Source organism: Petaurus breviceps, unplaced genomic scaffold (genome assembly GCF_028583685.1).
Source record: "Petaurus breviceps papuanus isolate PSGF00001 unplaced genomic scaffold, PetGlider_PUasm1.0 207, whole genome shotgun sequence".
NCBI classification, from domain to species: domain Eukaryota; kingdom Metazoa; phylum Chordata; class Mammalia; order Diprotodontia; family Petauridae; genus Petaurus; species Petaurus breviceps.
In genome coordinates this window covers 2,136,410-2,152,183 of record NW_027185850.1, presented here as the reverse complement: position 1 = coordinate 2,152,183, position 15,774 = coordinate 2,136,410, and the positions used below count along the sequence as shown (strand labels likewise).

Sequence of the window (15,774 nt, the reverse complement as noted above, 5' to 3'; positions counted from 1 at the left end):
AGATAGATAGATAGATAGATAGATAGATAGATGATAGATAGATAGATAGATAGATAGATAGATAGATAGATAGATAGATAGATAGATAGATGCAAATGTTAGGTTTGAGAGCAAGTTTAAGCACAGTCTGACCTGTTAACTCTGGCAATAATTCAGTGTATTCTGAAGAGAAAGAAGACTTACATACAAGGTGACTGCTTCTTGCCTAACATCTACTTTGTTTTAGGAATGCTACTTAGAAAGCAGAAATTCAGAATGACTGAAGAAAGTCCTAGCAGAATGTTGTTGTCTTCATAGAGCCTTGCCCTTGGGACTTGGGCAATCTCTATGCAGAATCAACACATAAATAGCTTTCAGGGGTGTTTTGTCTCTCTTGATTTCAACAGTTCGAGTAATGAGACTTGTGCCACGTCCCTCCAGAGATGAGTCCCTAAGCCAGCGGCTCACACTGTCAGGAAGCTTTTCATGACGTTCAGTTTGAATGATCCCCTTTTCACTCTCTTCTAGTGTTCTTGCTCCTTCTCTCTCTGAGGAAATCACTAAATGATTTCTTATTCTCAGTAGGGAGCATGCCTTTCAAATGTTGAAAGGTTTATCATTTCCTTCTTTCGGTCTCACTCTTCTAAGAGTTATCAGTCTGGGTATAATGTACTTTTTTTTTAATCAGTCAATTGTTCTATGACCTTAATCACTTTTAAGCTTTTCTCTGACTTCCTTTAATGTATTGGTGGTATCATAACACAGATTCTGGATATAACTGAGGTCACAATAGAGAAAAAGAGATGGGATTCATTTAAATTGAATAAGCACTTATTAAACATTTACTGCATTCAAGGAATTGTGCTATGTTCTAAGAGCCACAAAACAAAGCAAACCAAAAAAAAAAACTATGACATTCTTTTTGACTTCCAGGAATTTTGCTCTGCTAGGAGGGGTAATGCCAAACCAAAGTCAGGAGAAAGCAGGGGCTCCTGGGCTTATCAACACAATAGGAGAAAGCACCACGTTTGTGCTTTGACTGAAGGAAGGAAGGTGGAAGCACAGACTAGATGGTGATTGGAATTTGAAAGGAAGGGGTCCATTTGTTGAAAAACACAGAGGTGTGAGATCAAATATTGTGTAGGGGAAATGAGGAGTGGGTTTATTTGCCTGAAACCAAGAGTGCAGTAAGAAGAATAAGATAAAGTGAGATGAGAAATTGTGTGGCTGCCCTATTGTAGCAAGAGAAATGTTGAAAAGTTTCCTTTTATTCTAGAATTAATGGGGAGTCACTGAAAATTTTTAATTGGGGGAGTAACATTGTCAGGCAGGCATGTAATAGTGCCTTTGGATTCAGCAGCTTGGTTTAAATCAAGATTCAGATGTCGTCAGTGTGAGCCAAGGAAAGAATTTAGCTTCCTTCTCTCCTCTGTCCTTTCCCCTTTTCCCCTTGTCTCCATGACCAGTCTATCAGATAACAGTTTTCCCTTTCAGATAATGACTTATTGTGGTTGATATATTGCAGATCAGCCTAAGAAATTAAATGGGAATTTGGGGGGAGGGAGTTCTGCAGAAGCCAGAAGATGACAGAACAAGTTTAACAAACACACAAATGCAGAAACTATATGTATACTATTATATACCAATATATTTTATCTTTTAATATAATGATTCAGACTTCTTCTCTTGTACAAAGGGAGGACCAAAATGTTTACAGGAATTTTCCAGATCTCAGAGGAGCTGTGTACCTGCCCTCCCCAATGTGGAAAGCTAGCTCGCATCTTCTTCCCCTTTTAAGAGATAATTTTCCATAGAGTAAGTGATAAGAATATTTCCCATTGCTTTAGTTTGCATTGAATTCTGAAATTTTATAAAAGTGTACAGAGTATAAGTCAACCCCTATTTTTTTCCATTTTGTTGTAGGTTCTCACAGAATAGGTAACTATGAAATAAAAGGAACTTTTGAATGGAAATAATGAAGTCATGAAAACGGTAGAAAGCAGAAGGACTGAATGTACATTATGTCCTGATCCCTTCTTAAAACTGACTCAAATTGTGACATTTTCTATTCTTGGAAAAAAAATTATGTCACAGAAATGAGGTATCTGAATGCCAATTGTGTCCTTTTTACATTCTCCTGCTGTTCTTGGCTGACCTTTTCAGTATTCCATGCAGGGTTTGGAAATGGCTGACCATTCAACTCCTCTTCCTATTAAGAAGTGTAGTAACCTGTTGCAACGACTAAAATGACTGGCCAATTGGAATAGAAAATGTTGAAAAGGTCACTGTGGTTCAGGACACCATATATTTCACAGTGTTTATTAAGTTTCAAATATATAAACATAAATGTGTGTATATGCATATGTAATATGTCTATATACACATATACCCATGTACATATATAGGCACATATATGCATATACACATATACAACATGCATATGTTTTGTTGTTGTTATCGTTCATTTATTTCAGTCATGTATGACTCTTTGTGACCCTATTTGGGGTTTTCTGGGCAAAGATTCTGAAGTGATTTGCAATTTCCTTCTCCAGCTTATTTTACAAATGAGAGAACTTTAGTCAACAGGGTTAGGTGACCTGCAAGAGTCACATGGCTAGTAAGTGTCTGAGACCAGGCTGGAACACAGTAGAGGGGGAAGTCTTCCTGAGACCAAGCCCAGCACTCTACCGACTGTGTGCCCCTTAGATGATATATGTGTCTATATGCATATACACACATGGATATGCACATATATGCTATATATCATACATTCATATTACATATATGTGTATATGTATGTATCTTTTATATATATACGTACGTCTGAGTGTTTGTATATACTCACATATTACAGCATAAGCCTCATGAGTTAATATAGACTGTACTTGATAGGACAGACTGCCCGGGATAACAGCCACTATGGCGGGATCATCTCAGCCTGATAGGACGGCAGATGCAATTGCCCAAAGTCAATGTTCTAGGCCACAACACAAAGTCATGCAAAAGCTGTGCTGTGCCCACAACCGCCAAAGCTCTAGGGATTTAAACTTTTACTCTGTCTCATCAAGTACTAAATGTATTCCCACTCCAGGGGGAGTCAAGACGTATGATGGTTGAGTCTTGCTTCTTCACTTGCTTTCTTTTCATTGTGTTTAGTATGTATTTTCACCTTTAAAGTTCATCTCTGGTCCCTATGGCCTCAGAATTTCTTTTTTCCAATTTAATATCTACCTCACTACAGCATTATAAATCATTTATAATTTGTGACTCCAGAAGCACCAAACTCACCAGCAGAATGTAAGCTCTTAGAGGTCAGACCCGGAGTCCTTTGTTTACTTTAGCTATGGCTATTGTTTTCCTTGGCACAGAGCCTGTGTGCTTTTAGTTTTGCTTCTTAGGGGACCTGTGGCTTCAGTGATCCAGGGAACTCCTGCTCAGAGAGCCCCTTCTGCCCCTGCAGATCATCAATTTTTCTGCTCCTTATCTTGTTAGAGAAGAGCCAGTGGCTCCAAAATCATGCCCATGGACAAACAGTAAGCACATGTCAGAGGCAGCATCAAACCCAGGCATCCCCAAAGCCAAGAGTGGCTCTTTCAGATTGGTATAGAGTAAGCTGTCAATATGTTATTTTTTCCATTGGACTAGAAGAAATACTTCATTTACTTCAATGCTTTCTCAACCTCCTCTGAGAAGGTTAGGCTCCTCTGTATAAGGGCGTCCTCAGCCCTGAACACTCATCTTTTTGTGAGTCTAACTGGTTACACTGAATTCTCAGGCAAAAAAAAAGGCAAAGCTAGTTCAAATAAAAGACTTTATATTTGATGTTTCTTCAGCAGTGCTGCAAAAAATATTCATTGGGTGGGTAATCTTCCTAAAATGTTGGCATCAGCATTACTGCTATCAATGGACATCTGGTGTTCATCCTTGTCGCCATTGGCAGCAGATTCAAGGTCCATTTAGGCACTTACAGACAAGTTAATGTGCCAAAGACAGGAGCAAGCTGAGTTTCTGCACCCCACTCTGGAACCCAAACTAGATCTGAATCAGTTGTTCAGGGACTGTAAAGCTGAGAGCATTTTTGAGAGTCTTAACACTAGCATGAAAATTTTAAAAGCTAATATTTTGTGACATATGTAAATGTCATACTTGAATGCAACAATCATGCAAAGATGTGTCTATTCTTTTTATATTTAGTACCTGGGAGTACCTAGGGACCAAGCTCCTGCCTGAATGCCCGACAGGAGGAATAATGAATTTAAACAAAGGGTGGCAATTTGATACCAAAACGTATTTTCTCCTGGTATTATGTGGAATCACTTTACCAGTATCTTGGGATTTGTGGGACAAGAGCAATGTATATTGAAGCCAAAATGATAATCCATGCTGTATTGCTAGCACAGTGCCAGGGATGGGCCTGGGGGATGGGCAGCTGCTTGTTTCTCAAAGTTGACTTTCTAAGGAAGACTGCACAATGATATGTATTTTCTTTCCACCCACAGTGCTAAAAGGCTTTCTGATAGTCTCATGGACCTGTGGTATCATTCGTTGAGGTATGCCTTCTAGCAAGGTAAATATCTACCCCTTTATCCCCACCTGTCCCATATAACCATTAAATTCACCAACATAAAGCACTAAGTGAATACTGTGGGTTCTGCCCAGTGTTATGGGTACCTTCCTTACTTTTCCTGATATTACAAACGTACTAATGAGACACACTAAAGTCTCACCAGAGCCATGTGACCAGTCCTCATTTATTTTGCTTAAATTTACCTTATATGTCATCCATTAGGGGGATAGAGATAGAGGCTAGACATGGGATTTAATTTCTATCAAAAATTCCAGGATAGGGTAATCTTATCTAACATTTCAGGTTGTTACCTTCTTTATAACTTCCAGTTTCAGAGAGTTGCCTAGGTCTTCAAAGAGCCTCAGTGACTTGCCCAAGGTCACACAGCTAATATGTGTGAGAGGCAGAAGTCAAATCCAGTTTTTCTCAGTTCTAAGGTCAGTTCTGTTGTAGTGCAGAAGGTTCTGAACTGGGATCAGAAGCATATATTTTGTACTTGTATGGTCCTGGGAAAGTTAGTTAACCTCCTTTTGACTCAGTTTAATTATCTATAAAATGGGGATAATATCAATTTATTTCCCAGAGTTGTCATGAGGATTAAATGAGAAAATATTCCTATTTATTAATCACTTTGTAAACTGTAAAGTTATACCTAAGTGCTACTATTAAAACTATTTCACCACAGCTGCCTTTCTATCCATGAAATGCATCTCCAAAGTTATTGTTATTGTTCACCAAGCCTAATAGCTAACACTTAGGTAGCAATCTAATGTTAGTAAAGAGATTTACATTTACTGTCTCATCTCATCATCAGAACAGTGCTTATTATTCCCATTTTACAAATGAGAAAACTGTGGGGCTCTGAGAGGTTAAGCAGATTGCCCAAGGTGCCCTGGCTGTCAGAGGTAAGATTCAAACAATATTCTGCATACTTCCCACTATATTCTCCAGCTGAAAAATATATAAAGATAAATTCAGGGATCTCTGCACAAAGACTAACGAGCAACATTAGGCATAGGAAAACATTGAGAATGATTCTATGTCTCGCTCACATTTTATACTTAGCAGAGCTTCGCTAATACTGTTATTTTATATTAGTGGCTAGCATTTCTATAGCTCTGCACAAGTCATAGCTCTTTTTACTCTCACAGCAGCCCAGAGATAGAGGTGCTATTATTCTGCCACGGTCACAGATGGGGCAAGTGAGATAAGATGGATAAAGTGACTTGTCTAGGGTCACACTATGAGTGTCTGATTCCATAGTAGGACTCAGGTCCTCCAGATTCCAGGTCCTGGACATGACCCACTATACCACCCAAATCCCAACAGGAAAGCTCGTGCAGATACCATTCTTCCCATTTCATCCTTAAAGAAACCAAGTCTCCAAGATAGGTAGGAAGTGACAGAAATGTTATCAATTCAGTTAATTAACAAATATTTATTAAGCACCTACTATGTTCCAGACACTGTTCCATGATATGCTCTGGAGATAAAAAGACAAAATGAAATCATCCTTGCCCTCAAAGTGCTTTTAATCCAGCCAAGGGAGACAACACGTGCATGTATAAGTATATAAAGAAGGTAGGCACAATCAATGACAGATCGGTAGGGAGGGAAGGAAAGGTTTCATACTGATAATAGTTTAGCTCTCGTAACGAAAATCAAGACTTCTCCCTCCAAATACAGAGGCTGATGGTTTTGTCTAGTTCTGCCTCACACAGATCCAATGCACGGCCAAGTCAGTGCCCCCACATGGTGACACTGGCTCTCTTCCACTAAGAATCACCAACAGTAACAGTAGCTGGCTCTGCCCTAGTCCTTGATCTTCATCTCTGACCTTCCCTTGTGCTTTTGTGGGTGGTTATCGATCATTTGTTTGTTCCCATGGACTGACTTCTACTTCTTTAGGTATCTAACCTTCATCTTGCCTTCCCTTCTCCAATGCCCTATTCTCATGACGCCTTAGAAGACCTTCACCAATCAATTATCAGCTGTGTTACCTCCCCTAGTTGGTATTTTGAATTGAAAATGAAGCAGAAACCATGGTAGATGAAATTGACAAATTATGCAACTTTGTCCCTCAGGCATCCCGAACTGCTCACTAATAGAAAAATTCAATATTTTGAACACCACCATTTTCCTGATAATTTCTGAAATGCCATGATCTCAGAAAAATCAGTATTCTCAAATCAGAGCTGGAAGGGATTAAAGACCATTAAGTCCAGTGCCTTCATTTTACAGATATGGAAACTGAGGTTACTCAGAATCATAAGCTTAGTAGATTTCTGAAGCAGAATTCACAATTATAAATCTCCCAAAAGATAACGGACACTTGGTGGGTGCAAATAGACTAGAACACCACCACTAAGATATCAGGCTTCTACATGACCTTTTGACCTCTTGCTTCTCCTCTCTCCAATCTATCTTCTCTCCAAATATCAAGTACTATTTTTAAAACATCGATTTGACCATGTCACTTCCCACCTCAAGATGTATTAGTGGTTGGGGTGGCTAGGTGGCACAGTGAATAGAACACCAGCCCTGGAGTCAGGAGGACCTGAGTTCAAATTCAGCCTCAGCCACTTAACGCCTACTAGCAATGTGCCCTTGGGAAAGTCACTTAACCCCAATTGCCCTTTGTAGCAGCAAGCACCTCAAGCATTTCCTCAGGGTTTGCTGCCCATACAGGTTCTTGGATCTTCTTTGATAAAGGAAAGCAACTCAAAATGGGTTAACAAGCTTACTTTAATCAGTCAGACATATATGGTTTACCTTGTTCAGGGGAAAAAGGTCAGCACCCCGAACTTCAAAATACACAGACAGAATTATCAAGACAGAAACAGATCAAGTAGACAGCTTTCCAAACTGTCCAAGCATTACATCCATACCAAATCAACATCTGGCTTTCAACATCTGGGTTTTTCAAAGCCAGGGGGGTGGGGGTGGGCTCTGGACAACGGCTTCCCAGAATCCATATCAAATCACAGAACACTTCTCAAAGTGAGCCCCCAAAACAAAGCTACACATCAGGGCTTATATAGCCTTCTCCTGGCTCAGAGAATGTAACAACCTTGTTGACCCACTGGCCAATCAAGAAGTATCTACTGAAAAACAAGCCTCCCACCCCAGGCTCCAGGTGCACTTTAGCCTAGGGGCATGGAAGATCTTCCAAATTTGCATTCCCATTACACCCTTCCCTCCCCCCTTTAAAATAAAAGTTGTGTTAGTGGTTAGTGACTCTTAAATTCAAAGCAAACTTCTCATCCTGGTATTGAACATCCTTCACACTTAGGCTATAGCCTTATTTGCCTATACTTTCCTTCATGTTATTCTTTAGCCAAACCAAACTAGTGAGAAACCTCTTCTCCAAACTCTATGTTACGTATCTTGTATGTATGCCCAAACGTCGAAAAAGCCAACTCCTACCTACTCATCAGAACTGATGGTTAAATGTTCACCATGAGCATTTACATTGAAAAAACATCGAACACTTGGCAAATCATGTTGTGTTGATCTCTAAAATTAAGGAAGGGATGAGAAAATGGTGATAATGCAGGTTAAAATGAGAAATTTTGCATGTTTATCTTTGTGTTTTGTTTATTTGTTTTTGGAGAGATGGTTGTTAAGACAATTTCCAGCACATGTCTCTTATTTGCTCTTAAACAGTTCACCTGCCTTTGAGCCTACATGCTGAAGTGCACATCCCTCTTATCACTTCACCGCTAGCTTAGAGTACTTAATATTGACTTTCCTCAAAGACCAGTTCAGATGCTAGTCCTAAATGAAATAGCATCCCACATGAAGAATTTCCTTATTCCTATTCTCCTCACACACACCCCTTCCTCCATCCCTTTGTCAATATTTATTCCTTTTTAAATATTTGGTGTTAATCACTCTGCTTCAGTTTGGATAATGAAAACTCCTTGAGGCCAGGTACAGTTTCTTTGTTGGATTTGGATAACTAGACCCTCACCTAACACCTTGTACAAAGTGTCTATTTCAAAACTTTTTAATGACTTCTGGAACGGAGTCACAGGAAACCTAGAAAATAGGTGTGAGGCAGGTGCCCCAGGCTTTATCTTGGAAGAGGTTTTGGTTGGGTTTGAGGTATACAGGAAGAGTGTTTATGCCTTCACAAAATTCCTATTATATCAATTTCTTTTCTGCAATGGACTATTTGTTTAGGTAACATTTTCATATAGTTGATATAGTTATTAAACCTAGTATTTGTGTAACCATATTTTGTGTAAGAGTAGAACACCAGGTCCTTGATTAAATCTATAACATCAAATTAAAAGATGATTAGGACCAAGATAAGAATGGGCTTGTGACATTTTTGGTAGAGGGAACTTCCAGGTCAGGAAACTCTATCCACCAATAGAGTTAGGTACCTTCTCTGAAACATAGAACCTTAGATAATTGCCTAGAACAGAGAGGGACTCTGCCTTACCCTGCTTTGCATATCCAAGAGGTAAGGGAGACATTATTGAAACCCATATGTTCTTGTCAAGAACAGATCTCAGCCCACTAATTCATGTTAGCATTGCAAGCTGACTGCTGTGAGAGAATTAGATTTCCTTTCTAGCATTGTCTTTTCTTTCTAAATCTCCAAGTACATGTTTATTAGTGGCTATTGTGTTCCATTAATGAAGTTCCAGCCATTTTCTAGCCCCATGGTAGCCGTGTGGCTAAGAGGATCAAAGGGAAGAAGCTGCTTCTCTCAAAGTCCCTCTGTATTGGCAGAGTCATTAGATATATCTCTTTGGTCGTGGCTAACTCTTGATGACCCCATGTGGGGATTTCTTGGCAAAGACCCTGGAGTGGTTTGCCATTTCCTTCTCCAGCTCATTTTACATATCAGGAAACTGGAGCAAACTGGGTTAAGTAACTTGCCCAGGATCACAAAACCAGAAAGGGTCAGAGGTCAGATTTTAATTCAGGGAGAAAAGTCGTGTTTTTTCTAACAGTAGTTTGCATTTATCTAGCACTTTAGAAATAGTAGACCATTGTATCCACACAACAACCTGGAGATAGAGGTGTTACCATTCTCCCCATTTTATAGATGTAGCAAGTGAGATAAGAGATAAAGTGACTTGTCCAGGATCACACAGAGCTGCCCATTATACTCATCTACAGACATAAAAAATGAAATGATTCAATGTGTTTATGGCAGGAGGGTACTATCAATTGGAAAGATAAAAAAAAAAAAAAGTTATGTGTTTCCCCACAAGACAATGCAAGATGCTTGCACACAGGAATGCATCAATTTTGTCTTGTACGTCCAGGCCTGAGCATCCTGTCTGATACAAAGTCAGCACTTTTAAAATGTGCATTGAAGGGATGAGTTAATTAGTAAATTGTTTAAATTACAGAATTTTATTCAGGACCTTCAACTACCCTAAATAACAGGACTCTGTCTATATCAGGAATAGAGTCAAGGAATGTGTCAATATATGCCTTAGATGAGAAGGTACCATTCTTTTCCACCATGGAATCACATCAATTATGAATCCTTCTAAATACCTTTCCCTGAAAATGACTTGATGAATTATTCAGTGTTCATTTAATCAGCCAATTAGGGGATGTATTAATTTTAAATGAAAAAATAGAGCACTCAACATGTAAAAATTGTATATAACTGATAGGTTACAATTAGTAGAAATGACTTATACTATATTGAAAAACCATATAGTGAGTTAGCTCTTATAGGACAATATCTAAGCCTTGTCAAATGATTCATCTTGTATGGATGTGTGAGTACGAGGCATTTTGTCGAGGCTATTCTCTCTTTCCTGACAGCAGGCTACCATTTTGAAAACTGCCACTTCAACATGCTAAATGACACCCCCAGAGACCCCTGAAAGTGGAAATGTGCTTTGGAAAATCTAATTTCTGCTCTGGGAATAGTTTACTCACTGCCAAGACCTGACCTCATGCTCTGTGCTCTCAAATAGCAGCCGAGGAAAGGATGTGAAAAGCCACACTCCATTTTTTTACCCTTTGAAACACTGGTTTCCAATTCACTTGTGTACGATTTGAGTGAACCAGATACCTTATTAAGTCACTGAAATTTCAGTGACATTCCATCTGAATTACTCTTTGGAGGATGTATGACATGACATGACTCAGACTCTTTAAATCAGTTCAGGTATTTCCACTTATGATAAATTAAGTTTCTGCCAAGTTTTCCAGTCCTTTTTACAGCCTGCTCATACTATAAATCTTGCACTTTTTTTCATCCAAATTTTGCATAGTGAATTCATGACAACAGGGAGAAGGGACAGAACATAAAAAGCAATCCATGCACATGCTTATTAAAAATAATAATCAACAGCATATTTTTAAAGGACCTTTCGAAATGGCTTTTGTCTTGACCCAAATGGAGACAAGTGCTGGTCCATTACACTGCTCTAGCTCTCCTGAGGAGAAATGTCATTACTATCAATTCTTTTAATGTGCCTGATAAGGCATTTCAGTTTGGTATTAAACATAGTCATTGTTACAATCTTTGGGGGCCATTTTAGAAAATGTAAATGAAAAGATGCTAGTGAAGGATATAATAAGTAATTCAGGTCAAGGCCATTGTGAAGTTTGGGATGGACCAATGGGACCATTGAAAAGGACAGGATGGTATTTGGATGGTTGGGAAGGTAGATGATAAATTCCCTTTATTGAACCTTGGAAAATAGCCCACATTTTATCTAATTATTGAAAAATCTACCACCTAGTTGCCTCCATCTCCTATTTCAAACCAGTTTGGTGTACACTTTAGCTCTCTGTGCCTATCAAATTTTTAGGCTTCAGCACTCAAATGGACTTTGAAAATCATAAGATATAATTCTATTATTCCAAGGAACAAACTAAGATACAGAGAGGGCCAAGGACTTCCTTAATGTTACTAGTGCAATTTAGTGACAGAGATGATGGTATAGACTGAGTGTCACTGATCCTGATAATTAGAAAAGAATGAAGTAGCTACCTGGTTCAGCCTATGCTGGAAAAGAAAGCTGACAAACAGCTGTGAAACATCTGGTTTGGAATTATTTATCTTCTGAGGAAACTCTATCCCTTTATGCGTGATTCCAATTCTTAAAACACAATCTTTTGTTTTTATCCATTCATTTTTCCTGGTTCAGACTTCTGGACCAGCCTTCCTTCATCACCATGCCCTTGAAGCTCTATTCCCCCCCCCCAAAAAAAAGACTAATTTCCCTTTCAAAAACTTCCCCTCTTGAACGTGGTTATCATAGCTTGCTAATTCTTCTGCTCTCCAGGATAGATTCTTCAGCTCACTCAATGGAAGACTGTAGCAGCAAGCACCCCAAGCGTCTTCAGGGTTTGCAGCTACCACAGGTTCTTGGATCTGCTTTGTTAAAGAAAAGCAACTCAAAATGGGTTAACAAGCTTACTTTAATCATTCAGACATATATCGTTTACCTTTTTCAGGAGAAAAGGTCAGCACCCTGAACCTCAAAGTATACAGGCATAATTATCAAGACAGAAAAATCAAGTAGACAGATTTCCAAACTGTCCAACCATTACATCCATACCCAGTCAACATCTGGGTTTCCACATTCTGGGTTTTTCAAAGCCGGGGGACTCTCAACAACGGCTTCCCAGAATTCAGATCAAATCACAGAACGCTTCTCAAAGTGAGTCCCAAAAACAAAGCTACACATCAAGGCTTATATAGCCTTCTCCTGGCTCAGAGAATGTAACAACCTTATTGACTCACTGGCCAATCAAGAAGTATCTACTGAAAAACAAGCCTCCCCTACCCCAGGCTTCAGGTGCACATTAGCCTAGGGGCAGGGAAGATCTTTAAAATTTACATTCTTATTACAAAGACTCAATACATAATTTCTGTCTTATGATGACTGATTTACATGCCATAGACTCAAGTCATTGCACCATCCTGGTAATCTTCCTTTGAATGTTCTACAGTTATTTGTTTCTGAAGGGGGTATTATCCTGCATCAGATAAAAATAATATTGGTTTTTGGCATGGAGGACCCAAGCTTGAGTTACCTCTGCCTCCTCCTGCCTCTGTGGCCTTGGACATCCACTTGATTTCTTTGATCCTCAGTTTTTTCACCTGAAAAATGGGAGGGTTGAATTCAATGTCTAATCTCCCTTCTGACTCAAAATGTCTTTGTAAAGGACTCAAGTTCTAATTTTTCTAAATTCAAAGTGATCTAACCTATCCTATACTTCAAAATATTGTTTTAAAGGAGCAGATCGTATTACAATATAGTCAATGCATGTGAAACGAAGTTTGCTCTAGACTTTAGACACATAATAAAAACAGTGGAAAAATAAGGCAAATCTCAATGACTGTGATTACGAACAAAGAATTCTTCAACTTGCACAAGCACCTGATAATTTAGTGCCAAGAATAATACTGGGGATGGAAAGGCAGAAATACAATGCCATCACCTGCATAGAGTCTGAGCTCTCTTGGGGTTCTCTTAGGAGATAGAGTCTTACAACTTCTTTGGAACCATGATGGGATGGCATTAATTCATTACACCTTCAGAGATGACTTTTGGTGTGCTAATTATGACTCAGATGGTTAGAAAACAACACTGAGTAAAACTCCAAGTAGAATTAAAATTCATATGGAAAATTCACATGGCCATTATGTCATCTCTGAATTCAAAGTAATTTACACCTGCTCACTACTGAACATAATTAAACATGGGAGCAAAAGACATTTTGTGGCATCCTCAAAGGAACAAGAATTTATGTCTTAACTGATAGCAAGAAATGAAATTACTACTACTCACTTTAAATTTAGGATTTCCAAAAGTGGGGGAGGGCGGATAGAGGGAGGGCTAACAATTCAATGGCAGTTTAATTTTTCTTTTACCACGTTCATACTCCTTGGATTGGACTCTACTGCACCAATAGGAAATAAATCCTTATTGGAAAACGTGCAATTCTACAAGAATGTTTCAACTTTTGTTCTCATTCCTCAACAGTACCCTTGGTTTTCTTTTCTCTGATCATGGGGCTAAAGGGAAAGGTAAAGAACTTGCAAAGTCTCCATTTAAAGAGGGCTCTCAAAGCAGCTAGCTCATCATTTCCCAGTAGCTTGCATTCCTTTGGCTTTACTCTATGGTGTTTCTAAGAAAATATGGAAAATTAGCCATTCTACACTAATGCATTATTTAAATGCCCTCTGATAAGAGGGCTGGAAGGTAGAAAAAAGAGCTGCTCCCCAGACATGTATTTAAGGCAAGCTTCCATACTATCTCCCTCTTTAATTCCCACCATCTTGTCTTCCTTTTATTAAATTATACCGCATCCCCCACACCAGTTATGTTCCTCCCAAGCCTCCATATTTCAGCTTCCTTCTGTGTTTTCTTCTCCCATGAGATTATAAGTAGCTTGAAGACTGACAGTGTTTTTTTTTCTTATTTATACATCCAATGCTTAACCCAGGTACATATCAGGCATCACATCAATATTTATTTACTGATTGATGGCAGTTTGATAAAACTTTCAGGTATACTAGGCTTTCTACATGACTTAACTGAACAGATACCATATATACCAGCCATGAAAAAGTGGTGTTCTTAGCTAAATAGTTTATTCTAATTAAATTCACTGTAAAAACATTATTAATTAGAGAAGGATTCATATACATATGAACGGGGTGGGAATACACTATTTCAAGGTCCTCCATAATCCCATTACAACATATAAAGCCATAATGCACCTGAGATGAATAGGAACTTAGAAAGAATCTGTAGTGGTTCTTTACCTTTTTAAATGTAAACTTATTGGGGAGGATAAAGACCTCTTAATGGTATTGCTGGATGAAATGATAAGAACAGTTTTATAGCCTTTTGGACATAGTTCGAGATTGTTCTCTGGAATGGCTGGGCCAGGTCACAACCCCCAAAATCTCACCGATCTGCTTATTTGTCCACATCCCCACTGCATTGGTCATTTGCCTTCCCTGTTGTTTTAATTTGACATCCATTTATTTGTTAGTGATTTGAATAATTTTATATTATTATTTGGTAGCTTTGATATTTTCTTCTAAAAACAACCTGTTCATATACTTTGATCATTTATTAATTGGAGAATCATTCATATTTTCTTCTATAAACTGTGCTATTTGCCTATGTATTTGAGAAATATGAAAGAAATTTATCAGAGAAATACAGTAAAATCTTTCCCTACCACAGTTTCCCGCTTTTCTTACAATTTTGGCTACATTGGTTTGGTTGTGGAAAATATTTTTAATTAAATTAATCAAAATTATCCATTTTACTTCTTCTGACCCTCTCTATCACTTACTTGGTCATAAATCCTAGCCTTACCCAGAATTATAACAGATTTTTTTTCAAATGCTTTATTAACTTCTGATTTACATCATTAATTTCCGCCAGATTTTGAGGTACAAATTGTCTCCCCATTTTCCCCTCACCTACAGTCCCAAAACAGCAGTCCCACAGGATATCCACTCCTCCAATGTGCTCTCTCCCATATCTTCTCCAATATCCCCTACGACTTTTCCAGTGCGGCATGGTGGATCTCTATGCCACAATGCCTGTATATCTTATTTCCCAATTACATGTAAAATAGTATTAATAATAGTATATATATATATATATATATTTAAACATTTGATTTTAAAACTTTGAATTACAGATTCATTCCCTTCCTCCCTTGTCACCCACCCTTATAGGGAAGATAAGCAATTCAGTATAGGTTGTATATATGTAGCTAATGCAAAATATTACTATATTAGATAATATTGTAAAAGACTGACTATATTTCCTTCCCTCCTATCCCGCCTCCCACTTGTTCTATTCTCTACTTTGATCCCTCCCTTTTCAAAAGTGCTTCCAACTTCCCTCCCCCCCCCAAGCCTGCCCTCACTTGCATCATCCCCCCGCACATCCCCTTCCTGCCTACTCTCCTGTAGGGTGAGATATCCTATTTAGTGAGTATGTCATTCCTTCCCCAAGCCAAATTCAATTAGAATAAGGTTGGCCCATTCCCTTTTGCCTTCCTATTATTCTCCTCCATTGTAACCATTTCCCTTGCTTCTATATGAGATAGTTTACCCCATTCTATCTCTGCCCATCTCTTCTCATTATATTCCTCTCTGACTTCTTAATTTCATCTTTTAAGTATCATCCCTTTCTAGTAAATTGGTACTGTGCCCTATATCTATGTATACCTGTAAACATATATACACACATTCACATATA

The 15,774-nt window shown here is 38.5% G+C and overlaps 1 long non-coding RNA gene across 1 annotated transcript in view; it reads left to right on the top strand.

The window, feature by feature from the left end:
* Positions 1-12,038, top strand: part of LOC138164774 (uncharacterized) — a 406,420-nt gene extending 394,382 nt beyond the window's left edge. The window contains exon 2 of the long non-coding RNA XR_011169171.1: positions 11,951-12,038. This is a non-coding gene — a long non-coding RNA (uncharacterized lncRNA). The remainder of the gene's footprint in view (positions 1-11,950) is intronic.
* The last annotated feature ends 3,736 nt before the right edge of the window (positions 12,039-15,774 follow it).